Source organism: Gossypium hirsutum, chromosome A06, assembly GCF_007990345.1.
Source record: "Gossypium hirsutum isolate 1008001.06 chromosome A06, Gossypium_hirsutum_v2.1, whole genome shotgun sequence".
Classification (NCBI taxonomy): Eukaryota; Viridiplantae; Streptophyta; class Magnoliopsida; order Malvales; family Malvaceae; genus Gossypium; species Gossypium hirsutum.
The window spans coordinates 78,160,684-78,174,038 of NC_053429.1; the positions used below are offsets into that span (position 1 = coordinate 78,160,684).

The 13,355-nt window shown below is 34.7% G+C and overlaps 1 non-coding gene across 1 annotated transcript; it reads left to right on the forward strand.

The window, feature by feature from the left end:
* Window positions 1-593: 593 nt before the first annotated feature.
* LOC121231571 (small nucleolar RNA R71) lies at window positions 594-700 on the forward strand. The gene has a single exon (XR_005929629.1). It is a non-coding gene; the product is annotated as a small nucleolar RNA R71 (small nucleolar RNA).
* The last annotated feature ends 12,655 nt before the right edge of the window (window positions 701-13,355 follow it).

The window sequence follows — 13,355 nt, forward strand, 5'->3', positions numbered from 1 at the left end:
TGTTCTGAAAATGAGTTTCTAACACCGATATAAATTTTGAGAGCATCTCTTCAAGGTTCGACTTCTTTTCCTGTTGGTAGGGTGGTTGTTGGTAGCCTGGAGGTGGTTGTGGTCTTTGATTTCTTTAACCACTCTATGAGAAATTAGGGTGGTTCCTCCAACCTGCATTGTAAGTGTTATTATATGGATTTTTTTGAGGTCGAGGATTATTGCCCATGTAGTTTAATTGCTCGTTATCCATGTTGTGGCCATAAGGCTGGTATTTCGAATGGCTTGTTCCACCTCCACTTGCTTCGCACTGCATTACTGGGTGAACTTGTGAAGAACTAAGAAAACCATCAATCTTTTTATTTAAGAGTTCTACCTAATTAGAGAGCATGGTGACCAAATCAATGTTATAAACGTCGGTTGTTTTTGTTGGCTTTGTTCTCATGACCTGCCACTGATAGTTATTCAGTGACATCTCCTCAATAAACTCATAGGGATCTTCAGGTGTTTTATTATGGATGGTTCTGCCAGCAGCTGCGTCAACCATTTGTCGAGTCGAAGGATTCAGACCATTGTGGAATGTTTGTACTTGGAGCCAAAGCGGTAACCCATGGTGAGGGCACCTTCTCAAAAGGTCCTTGTATCTCTCCCATGCATCGTAGAGTGTTTCTAAATCCATTTGTACAAAAGAAGAGATATCATTACGTAATTTAGCCATTTTAGCCGGCGAAAAATATTTTAGTAAAAATTTTTCGGTCATTTGTTCCCAAGTAGTAATTGACCCTCGTGGTAATGAGTTCAACCACTGTTTAGCTTTGTTCCTCAATGAAAAGGGAATAACCGAAGACGAATCGCATCATTAGAAACACCATTAATTTTAAATGTATCTCATAGTTCTAAGAAGTTGGCTAAATAAGGGTTGGGATTCTCATATTGCAAACCATCAAACTGAACAAATTGCTATATCGTTTGAATAGTGTTAGGTTTTAATGAAGGTTTAGCATAATCATACATAGTGCGTGGAGTAGGATTTTGATTAACCGCAATTGTAGGAGGTAGCTGATTGCCTTGGTTTTCAGCCATCTCTTCGGTTGGGGGTTGAGTATCATCTTCTTGCTCGTTCTCTGTGTATCTTAAGCTTTGCCTTATTTCTCTTTGATTTCTGTGAACTGTACGACCGATTTCTTCGTCAAAAAGTAATGGTCCTGACGGGTTTCTTCTAGTCATAAACTATAAAAACCTACCAAGAGAAGGAAAAAGTAAATTAATAAATAATAATAATAAAATTAAATTAAATTGCAAGAAAAATAAATGGCTAAAGTAATAAAATTGAGCGTTCCTAATATCTTAGTTCCCCGGCAGCGGCGCCAAAAACTTGATCGCGAGGTTTTGATAGGTTTTAAATATTTATAATTACTTGTTCTTGAACTAACTATTATCGCGATGTAGGCAAGTGTACCTATCAAACAGTAGTATAGTTTTAGCAAGATCGGATTGTCGAACCCAAAGGAACAAAAAGTACTAGTAATAACTGTCTTTTTATTATCTAGCCTAAGAATAAAAAGGTTTTTGTTTTAACTAACTAATTATCTAAACTAAGAATGCACAGAGAATGGAATTGGGGAATTGCTTTTGGAAAAATCGATTGAATGAAGACAATACCTAAGGAAAAATCCACTTAGACTGTACTTGTTATACTGGCTCTGAATCGGACGATTTATTCATTTAACTTGTTCTGTAGAGATCCCTAAGTTATGTTATTATCCCTATTCAAGACTAATAACGTCTAATCCTTAGATTGAATAACCGAGACTTTTCTCTAATTAACACTTTAGGGTTGCATTAACTTGATCTATGGATCCCCTTATTAGGTTTCACCCTTATACGACAAAATCTTGTCACCCTATATCTAGGCGCGCAATTAACTCCGTTTAATTATGACAAATGTACTCTTAGATAGGGTCTATTCCTCCTCTGAATAAGAGCTTATCTTGAATCGGTATCTTGGGATATCAAAATAAGAATTAAGAACACATAATTAAGAACAAGTCAAATATTTATCATACAATTCAGAAAATAATAACAAGATTCGTCTTAGGTTTCATTCCCCTTAGGTATTTAGGGGATTCAGTTCATAACTAAATAAGAAAATATCTCAGAATAATAAAGAATACAAAACATAAAGAAAACCCAAAACTCTTGAAGGGGAATTGAGGAGAGATCTTCAGTCTTATGATGAATCCGACTTCTGAGATGAGTCAATTAGTTTTCTTGGAGTAATTCCTTACCCCCTACTCCGTCCTCCCTTTTCTTCCTCCTCTAGGGTGTATTTATAGGCTTTGAAATACCTAAAAGCCCTCAAAATTAGCCTTTTCTGAATTGGACTCAACTTGGGCTCGGTAGGGACATGCCCGTGTACGATTACTTCAGGCTGTGCTCGAGCCTGCCAAATTGACACGGCCATATGGTTTGCCCGTATGATGAGGTCTAGGCTGTGTTGATTTCGTACTTTGGCCCATTTTCTCTGTTTTTGGCCCGTTTCTCGTTCTTTTCACTCTCTTATGCTCTCCTAAATGTAAAACATGAAATTAAAGCATTAAGAGCATCAAATTCACCAATTCTAATGGAAAATCATCCATAAAATGCGTTAAACATGGGGTAAAAATATGTATAAATTACGATTTATCATATATATATAAACTTTATTCAATTCAATATTCATCACTTTTTCTTTAGCCGAGTGAATTATGTCAAATATCATCAAATAACAGTATTTAGCACACTGTGTGCCATATGTATATTTAGTTGAAACACCTATAACTCATATCTCACATATCATTCAATTCATACCTCATTATAGCCAAATATACACATTTTAGCATGGAACATACTTATACATGGATCTTTCTCATTTTATATACATGATACACTAAAAACTTACCAAATTACCTTCATTTGATTCTCATATAAGTTCTGTATGAACCTATATCACTTAATTCAATTGTACTTTCCTTCTCGTCTTGACTATGCCCGTTGAACCATTCAGAATCATTAAGGATACTAGGAAATCACAATAGCTCGTACAATGCCATATCCCAGATATTGTCTTACATATTATCACATATTAATGCCACTATCCCAGACAGTGTCTTATACGAAATCATATAACGATGCCAATGTCTCAGACATGGTCTTACACGTAATCACAATACAATGCCAATGTCCCAGATAAGGTCTTACATGTAATCACATCTCGGTAATCCTAATGTCATGACATTCGTATCCTATATTATTTCTAAGGTTTGTACGGGACTTTTAGATATCGTAACTTCACCGATTCTTGCTTGTATTTGCTCGTTCAACATTCGTAGCAATTCAATGGTAATGAAACTTATATAATTTAATTCAATTCAATGATTAAATACGTTTATTAGCATACGAACTTACCTCATTCACTGTAACGACGAATTGGGTCAACTAATCTGATACTTTATTTTCCCCCGTTCTAGATCCAAATCTCATTTTTTTCTCAATCTATATAATAACAAAATTTACTTATTTAATCATTAATTCATTCAATTTAACACAATTTACACTTTTTGAAAAAGTTACACTTTTTCCCCTACTATTTCACATTTTTGCAATTTAGTCCTTAACACATAAATTATCAAATTCATGAAATTTAAACAATTACCTACTTAACCGAATATTACCCGATCATATATCAGCCCATATTTTCACTTTATTTATACTTTGAACCACATAATTTAATAATTTCACAAATTAGCCCATAATTTGTATTTTCACTCAAAATCACTTTATAAAATGTGAAAATCTAACATCAAATATTCATATTGGACCATTAAACATCAAAGAACACATAATCTCATTAATGGAAACTATTAAAATCTTTAACAGTTTTGAAATCGAAGACACGGGCTAGCTAGTACTAGTTGCAACGGTTACAAAAACATAAAAATCATTAAAAACCGAGATCAAAATCATACCTAATCAAGAAACCAAAGTAGTCGAACCTCAAAATGCTTCCATTTCTTTCAAATTCAGTGAAAGAGATGAGAAAATAAGCTTTAATTTGTTTTTTTATTATAACTTAACTTAATTACCTAATTACCCTTTACCCTTTAAAAACATTAATAATTTCCATTATACCAGGCCATAGAATTCCACTATCAACATTTATGGGATAATTACCACTTAAGGACTCCCACTATTTAATATCATATCCATCTAATACCTTTAACTTATAGAATTTAACTTTTACGTTTTACGTGATTTAGTCCTTTCTACCGAATTAACCACTCAAACGGTAAAATTTCTTTACGAAATTTTCACACAAACGTTTTATCATACTGTAAACCTAATTAAAATAATAAAACAAATATTTTGACTTCGGATTGTGGTCCCAAAACCACTGTTCTAATTAACCCTAAAAATGGACTTTTACACTAATGCTCTGAACATGTATGGAGTTAAACATAAAATTGCCATGGCATACCATCCTCAGACAAATGGAAAAGCGGAAGTCTCTAATAGAGAGATTAAATTTTTTTTTGGAGAAGGTAGTCAATCCCACCTGCAAAGATTGGTCATCCAGATTGGATGAAGCTTTGTGTGTATATCAAACTGCAATTAAGACACCATTGGGGATGTCACCTTTCAAGCTTGTTTATGGGAAACCCTGTCATTTGCCTGTTGAACTTGAACATAAGACAAATTGGGCAATTAAGAAATTGAATATGCATTGGAGTGCTGCAGGTACTAATCGCTTATTGGAGTTGAATGAGATGGAAAAATTCAGAGCACAAGCTTATGAGAATGCCAAGCTATACAAAGAAAATACCAAATGATGGCATGACAACAAGATTTTGCCATGAAAATTTGCACTTGGACAATAAGTCTTGTTATTTAATTCCAGGCTTAAATTGTTTCCTGGCAAATTAAAATCTCGTTGGTTTGACCCATTCGATATAGTGCATGTCTATCCTCATGGAGCTATAGAAGTCAAAGATAGCAAGACTGGTTCTACTATCAAAGTCAATGGCCAATGATTAAAGCATTACTTTGGAGCTCCTATAATTCGTGATAAAAATTCCATCACTTTTCAAACTGCTTAACATTTCTCCCCTGTATTATTTTATTCATTTACTTTGTTTTTAATTTTTTTGTTTAGTTTATTCAATAAGTTCACTTAACTTTTATTTTCTTTTGTTGCAAGCACATTACAGCCCAGGTTTGTATAAATCAACCCATTTAATGTATTAGTTAATTTTAGTTTAATAATTTTTTCAATTACTTTTCTTTTTCATGCTCAATTTTTCTTTTTTCTGTGTAAGGGCACAATTTCATGTTAATTTTATCCCCACCGTCACTGCTACATTTTCTCTCACGTTTTACCCTAGTCGATTCATTTCTTTTCTAACTTGCTTTCTGTTTCATCTTCTTCACCCTTCTCTATTTTTACTCCATAAACTATAAAGGTCTCACATTTTTCATTTTACAATTACTATTTTTTCTCAAATGGCTCACCAAGTACTATCTTCTTCCACCTCTGTTCATCCACGGACATTCTTTATCAAAATCATGGAAGAAAAATAAAACAAGAACATATCAAAATGACCTTTTTGCATGGAAAAAGGTGTCATTTTCTATGATGTCCCCTGTATGGGCTATTCTGAAGCCATCTTATCTGTCGTGGAGAAACATGGGTGGCAAATCTTCTATCTCCACCTTGATGACGTCTTGACTAAGGTAGTCAAATAATTTTATGCACATTTAACCTCTCTTGAAAATGCTTTCATCTATGTGCACGGTGTCTTGGTGTTATTCGATGAAGACTCAATAAATGCACAATATGGGTTACCTGAAGGCACTGTTGAACACTCCCAATTTGTCAAGACAATGACGACTGAAGGACTCAACCCAGTTTTGACATATTTATGTGTAGAAGGAATTATATAGACATTTCTCGAAATGATTGCTACATCGTAGATCGTGTAACTTTGAAGCCTCAATGTAGGGTAAGGTATCATTTCCTTAAAAATTGTCTTAGCCCTTCTATAAACAACTCTACTATTTCCAAGGAATGCATGTTGTTGCTACACTCGATTATGTTTAGAAGAAAGATAAATGTTGGAAAAATCATTTTTAGAGAAGTCCACCGTTGTGTACAAAAGAACACCGGCTCCTTAAACTTTTCGTTGCTCATTACAGCACAGTGTCAAAGAGTAAAGGTTCCTACTCAAGAAAATGAAGAAAAAATCCCCAATAAAGGAGCCATAACCAAACAAATTGCCTTGAGAGTTTTAGGGGAGGAAATACCAAAGCATCCTAGCTCTACATCCACAGGTTTTCCACCTATGACTACTGATGTTGTCCCATCAACATTTCACAGCGACTTTGAGCAGGTAGTGATTGATGCTCTTGAGATGTTGCAACAACAGCTGATGATAGTCACTAATCTTGGCGAGATCAAGATGAAATGGCTCTATTTTGGGGATATGTTAGACGACGGGACAAAGCCATTAAAAAATATCTTCAAAATAACTTTACTCGACCTATGCCTACATTTCTTGTTTTTCCTAAAGAATTGTTGTTGGAGCTAGAAGATGATGATGAAGATGGAGAAGAAGCCACTGCCGAGAAGAACATAGAAAATAAGGGAGAGGAGGAGAAAACTGAATCCGTGCATATTGAATCTGATAAGGATAAAGCTAATATGACTCAAACTTATGCACCTGCTACAATTGCCAGCACACTGAAATCTATTACCTCTATGACCGAGCAAGAGCATGCAATTCATCAACTGATTGATGATCTCACAAAAACAGATACTGATGATGAAGAAGAGGTACCAATTAACCAGCTGAAAAGGAAGCGCTACAAGCAAGCTACTAGGAAATAAGTTCGAGATGATACTGGTGAAGTGGAAAGGAAGCAACGGTACAAACGCGCTGCTAGAAAATCAACCCAACCCAATTAGAGTAACCCAAATTTCTTCCAAGCTTTTGTTTTTAATTTCATTTGCATCTTTTTCATTTTATAACATATGTTTCATGCAATAATATTTGGTTGTCATTACATTTTTATATTTGTAAGTTGTTGTTTTTGCATTTTGAAATGTTTCATTGTTCATGCATTGAGGACAATGCATCCCTTAGGTTTAGGGGTGTGTTGTGTTGTAAACATAGTATGCAGTAGATATATGTTTTAATACTCATGCATTTTTTCATTCATTTTTCCATTACATGCAAATGCCAAGTAACTGCCATACTATGAAAAGTATATTGTTATCTATGATATTCGATGATGATAATAATTCTTCGATAAAATTAGAAAATTGTGATGGGTGAATGGGTATGTTTAGTTTTGGATAGTTATGTGAAAATTGATTCCTAAAAGTAGAATGCCCTATTATAATTGTAATTAGTCTATAGTAGGTTTCTTTTAATACGTTTAGGAATTCTTAAACTTAAATTCAGTAAATCAATAGTGTGTAATAATGAATATCATGGCAAAATGATAAGAATCTCTTTAATGTTTGAAAATGTTGAGTAGATCAGTAATGTAACACCCCTTACCCGTACCCGAGACCGGGACCAGTTACGAGGTGTTACCAGCCATGTATTCAAACATTTTCAGGAAATATGAGTTATAAAATTTCATTCCAAATTTAAAACCAATCAGTCAACATCTTAGTGTCCTTATTATGGGCCTATGAAACCCTAAACATACATTGAGAACGGTTTAGAATCAAATCGAGAACTTGAGAAAGTTTCTGGAAAATTTGCTAGGTTAAGCCTCACATGCCCGTGTGGAGGCAATGCACACGCCGGTGTGCTTTGGGACACGCCCATGTCCCCTACTTGTGTGGAATTTATTGAATTTATTTATCATATCGAACTTACAAGGGTTTTGACATGGCCAAGCACATGCCCATGTCTCTGGCCTGTGTCCTTCACACGGCCTTGACACGCTCGTGTGGTCGCCCATGTCTAAAAACTCGAGCATTCTGTTTATGACGTCAGCATGCATTTAGGGGCACGCAGCCAAGACACACACCGGTGTGCTAGGCCGTGCCCTCCACACGGTTGAGACACACGGCCGTGCCTCTACCCGTGTGTTTACTACCATGCATTCTGACTTAAAAATTTTAGGTGCAGGGGACACACGAACTGACTACACGCCCATAGGGCTATCCGTGTGTCACACACGGCCTAGACACACGCCTGTGTGTCTACCCATGTGGACCTTATTGGGCCATTTTCCAAGCCTTTGGTCACCCTTTAATATTCATATCCACTTATAGTTTTCAATAACACTTAACATGGTCTAATTATACTCTTAAATGACCCTAATATGCCTCATTGCATGTAAACCTTATCTCATCGGTTTTTATACATGCTAGGTTATCCCCATTATATTAAGGATTTCCATGACTTGTAACTCATTTAAGCTTGGTTCATTATCTTAAATCATTGCAAAATTTTGGCCTAACCACCCTATGTGATTTGGTCATATTGTATATGACTAATTGTAACACACCATATTTAATCATCACAAGAACATTGGAACATAACATGCACAATTTGGTAGGTCATAACCTACACCAAAATGAGCCAATTCCTCTGGCCATATACAAGTGAATATGTATACTTTTATAAGCCTTCATATTGGCTAATCAAATGACACATATAACAAAATAACAAAATCCCTATACATGCCATTGAACAAAATAAGAGTATTTATATACCAAAGCTAGACAAGATGATAGTGTCTTGATTCTCCAATCGCCTCCCAATCTTCATGAGTCCACGAGCTCTGTAAGATAGGGAAAAGAGAGGGGTAAGCATTTACATGCTTAGTAAGCCCGAATAACTGGAAAGTAAACTTACCGATTAATTAGCATGCATTCATATTAGGCAATAAAACCAACAAGCATGAAATAGTTTCCCTATCACATGCACTCAATTGACAAGTTAGTTCCATAACAATACACCATGTAATTTGTCTTAGATGAGCTCATCATCCAACATTTTCATTTTTCTATCTCATGTCAATGCCGTTGAGTTTCTCGAAAGTCTTGATGGATTATCCATTTACCGTCAAGTCATAAGAGCGATCATCTCAAGTACGCGCTTCGGCGAACCTCACATCTTACGGCGGGATTACCAGTCTAGGCTAAATCCCCCATAATTTAAACTCATAGGGTGATGTCGGGATTCCCAGTCCATGCTAAATCCCTTATAGCGACAAACATCCTTAATGAGCTCGGATCTGAATTACCAGTCCAGGCTAAATTCAGACCCTAATTGGATTACCCGTCCGGGCTAAATCCACAATATACACATATTCTTCGAGAGGCTAGATCACTCAATGAACACCAGTCCGGGCTAGATCATTTCTATATTTGAGATCAACGGATTACCCGTCCAGGATAAATCCTTTTCTGCAACACATCTCAAGATCTCAAGTCATGTAAGCCATGGTTCATCCATCGAATTTCCCTTTTGACTTCAACTGGGACATTTATTATCATGCCATTATTATTAACACATTTCATGGATTTTCATGCCATCACTATAACCAATTATCATACATTCATAAAACATGCAATTAGACATATTATTAGTTTACTTAAAGTTATTCAAACTTACCTGGTACTCGTTTCAGTTTCGCGCTTTGGTTATTCTAAAACTTTTCGTTTTCCTCGATCGACCTTCGAAATTTGTTCCTCGGGGTCTATAACAATAAAAATGAATCATTAATACCTTACATTATTCTTTTCGAGTCTAAATTTCACCCCCGGACAAAACGACTGTTTTGCTCCTAACCATTCACATTATTTATGATTTAGTCCCTAGGCTCGTATGATGAAATTCATGAAATTTCTACATTACCCAAGCCTAGCTGAATGTTCTTTCCTCTTATGGCAGCCTGCATTTTCCATTATTTCACATTTCTACCACATATGTTACACCTTTTGCAAAAAGGTCATTTTAGGGGTTTTTTTTTATGAAAATCACCTAGAAAAAGATGTTTAACACACATCCAACTTTCATATTCCTCCATAAAACATCAAAGAATAAACATGTCACACATGGGTCACTTTGCAAACATGATCCCTAACTCAAAATATCGGTAGAAATAGAAAGAGTAAGCTACCAGGATTTTAAAAATACGAAGAACATTAAAAATGGGGCTTGGGAGCACTTACTATTGAGCTTGAAAATGTTGAAAACCCTAGCTATGGAGGGCTTGGAAAATTCAGCTGGATGAGGGGGAAGAATGGTTGATTTTTGCCTCCATTTTCCCATCTTATTTCATTAATTAGCCGAATGACCAAACACTCGCTTTCTTTCAAATTTTATCCATACATGCCCATTTTTGTCCAAAACCTTAGAAATTGGGCAAATTGTTCTTTAAGGACTTCTAATTAATAATCTAAAGTAATTTCATGCAAATTACTTCTAGAATCCAACTTTTGCAATTTTTTCAATTTGGTCATTATTTTCCAATTAGACACCTTACTCATAGAATTTCTTCATGAAACTTTAGCACATGCATATCTTCATATTCTAGACCTCATAATAATCATAAAACAAATATTTCAACGTCGAGTTTGTGGTCTTGAAACCACTATTCTGACTATGCCCTATTTTGGGATGTTACAAGTAATACTTTGTTTGCTCCATCGTATTATTGATCAAAAAAACAAGTTTAAATAAGAGTGAGTAAGAAATAGTTGAGGGACACTCCACTATAGTAATTGGCTGATTAGCTAATTATTTATTCCATCCATCTTTTTAGTTAAAAACCTTAGCTTCATGTGTGAGTTACATTCAAACTGTGGCATGATATAATACCAAGCAATCTAGTGTATGCTCTATTGAGATTGTCAAGTAAAGAAACCATGCGACAAGATGAATTCCCTTGAAAAAATTAAAATTTGTAATTAAAATTTGAAATGACAGAATAAATGAGAATAGAGAAATTGAGGTTAGAAGAAAGATAAGCTAAGTGCATTAGAAAGTATTTACTATCATCAGAATTTCATGAATATTTAGGAATTTTTATTTTAAGGTAACATTTTCTACACTCTGTTTGCTAAACAAACCTACAAAACTTGAATTAATTTTTTTTTTTAATAGAAGACTGTTAAGAATGGAGGTATAGAATATACGACAAATGGTTTAGCAGTATATATAGCAACTGTGTGTTATAGCAAATTCATACATACATGCATACTCATACATATTTTGCTTGAGGACAAGAAATAATTCAAGTTTAGGGGTGTGATAACTTTTAAAAAGAGTTATATTTTAGGCCTCTAGATAGTGTTTGTAATTAAGTAAATAAGTTTGCATTTTAGGATATTTTTAGAACATTGCATAAAAAGCTTGGATTTTGCTATAAATGTCATTATTTGTTTTCGGGGAAGAAAGGTGTTGGTTATTGTTGGCAGCAAGTGTAGGATGATGAAGAAAAGATAGAAATGAGAAAGAAAATGAAGGAAGTGGAATATTGCCATGGAAAAATGTTGGTTAGATTGCCAACAAGAATGCCATGGCAATTCCATGAAGATGATGCAGCACTATGTCCATGTCACTCTTATCCAACTGTACTTGTACCAGATAAACCACCCTGAAAAAGAGAAAGCAAAAGATATGTGCTGAGAGGGAGGGACCTACCCTAAAAAAGGAGGAAAGAGAAAAAAAAGAGGGGACAAGGATTTTGGGGAGAGAGGGATTGGAGAGTAGTTTTTCTCTGCATTGAACTCTTGTGGAAAATTTCAAAGAAAATAGAGGAGAGGGTAGCATCTTACAAAGCAAAAAATCACATACACAAGGAAGGGGAAGAGAAATCTGAATGTCTAATCCATGAGGTAAATCTCATTGGGTTGGAATTATTTAGGTGAGTTTTTACTATCTTTAATTCCCATGGTTTGATTTTGATTAGATTATTGTTTTATTCGATTTGTGATTATTTTAAATGCATGCATGCAAGCTTTATACATAGATGATTGTAATTGTTAGATCTGATTTAATTTTGAAAAGATCAAATAAATTGGATTATTATCGATTGATACAGACGATTATCTGAAAGAATATTTGTAGCACTCTAGACATAGAAGTTGCGATCTGTACAAGGAAAGGAAGAACAAGTTGAATATCATTCTTGAGTTCTGTAGACATACAAAAACTCAGAATGATAGCTTAAAGTCTAGCTCTCGAAAGAAGCAAACTGCAGTAGTAAATCCCTGAACTGTAGAATGGTCAAGATTTTTCTATGGCATTATTATGATATAAAAATAAAATTTAAGTAATTCCTGTTACACTCCTAACTCGTCTCCGTCACCGGATTAGGGTTATGGAGTATTACCGATCAATTGAAAAACATTTAACACTATAAAATTAAATAAATTAATCTTATTAAAAAGTAATTAATTATATGCATTTTGTCCCTAAATTGAGCATTTGAGGCCCTAAAAATAGCTTATAAACAATTCGAGACTAATTTGAAACAAAATAAAAGATTTGGGAAAAATTACAAAATTTGAAAATAAGGGTCACACAACCATGTGGCCAGGTCATGTAACAATTGAACAAGGGACACATGGCCATATCCCAGCCTGTGTCCTCACCCGTGTAACTCACTAAGTAGGGTCACACGGCTGTGTCGCAGACCGTGTAACTCACTGACTTAAAATATTAGGATTTTTCAAATGACACACGACCGTGTAGCCAGGCTGTGTGACAGCCCATGTGATCCAAAAATTGACCCTAAATTCAAGCCATTTGAAGGCCAAATCTTACCTAACTAACCATTCCATTTGAGCACACGTTCAAGGGATTTAAACATCATTCAAACACACCTAAACATGCCAATTCAAACATCCTAATTCATCTAACCAATATGCCATTCAAAGGCACCACAATTGCATCAAAACATCATGGATCAAACCAAAGAAACATAGCTACTTTTCAAGAAAAAAACCTAGTTCAATTATCTATCAAATCATATCACAAATGATCATTTCCAAGCCATAACAGACATACCAAATGTAACAACCCATTTTTAGTCAAATCAGAACAGTGGTTTTGAAAACACAAATTTGAGGTTGAAATATTTATTTTATTATTATTTTAATGTCTATAACATGATAGTATGATTGTGTAAAATTTTCGTTAAGAAATTTTATCGTTTGAGTGCTTAATTTGATAAAAAGGACTAAATTACGTAAAGTGTAAAAGTTATGTTCTAATAGCTAAAGGTGTTAATAGCTATGTAACTTCAAAGTGGATGTTCTTAAATGGAAATTAGACCATTAGTGTGTTAGGGGACATTTA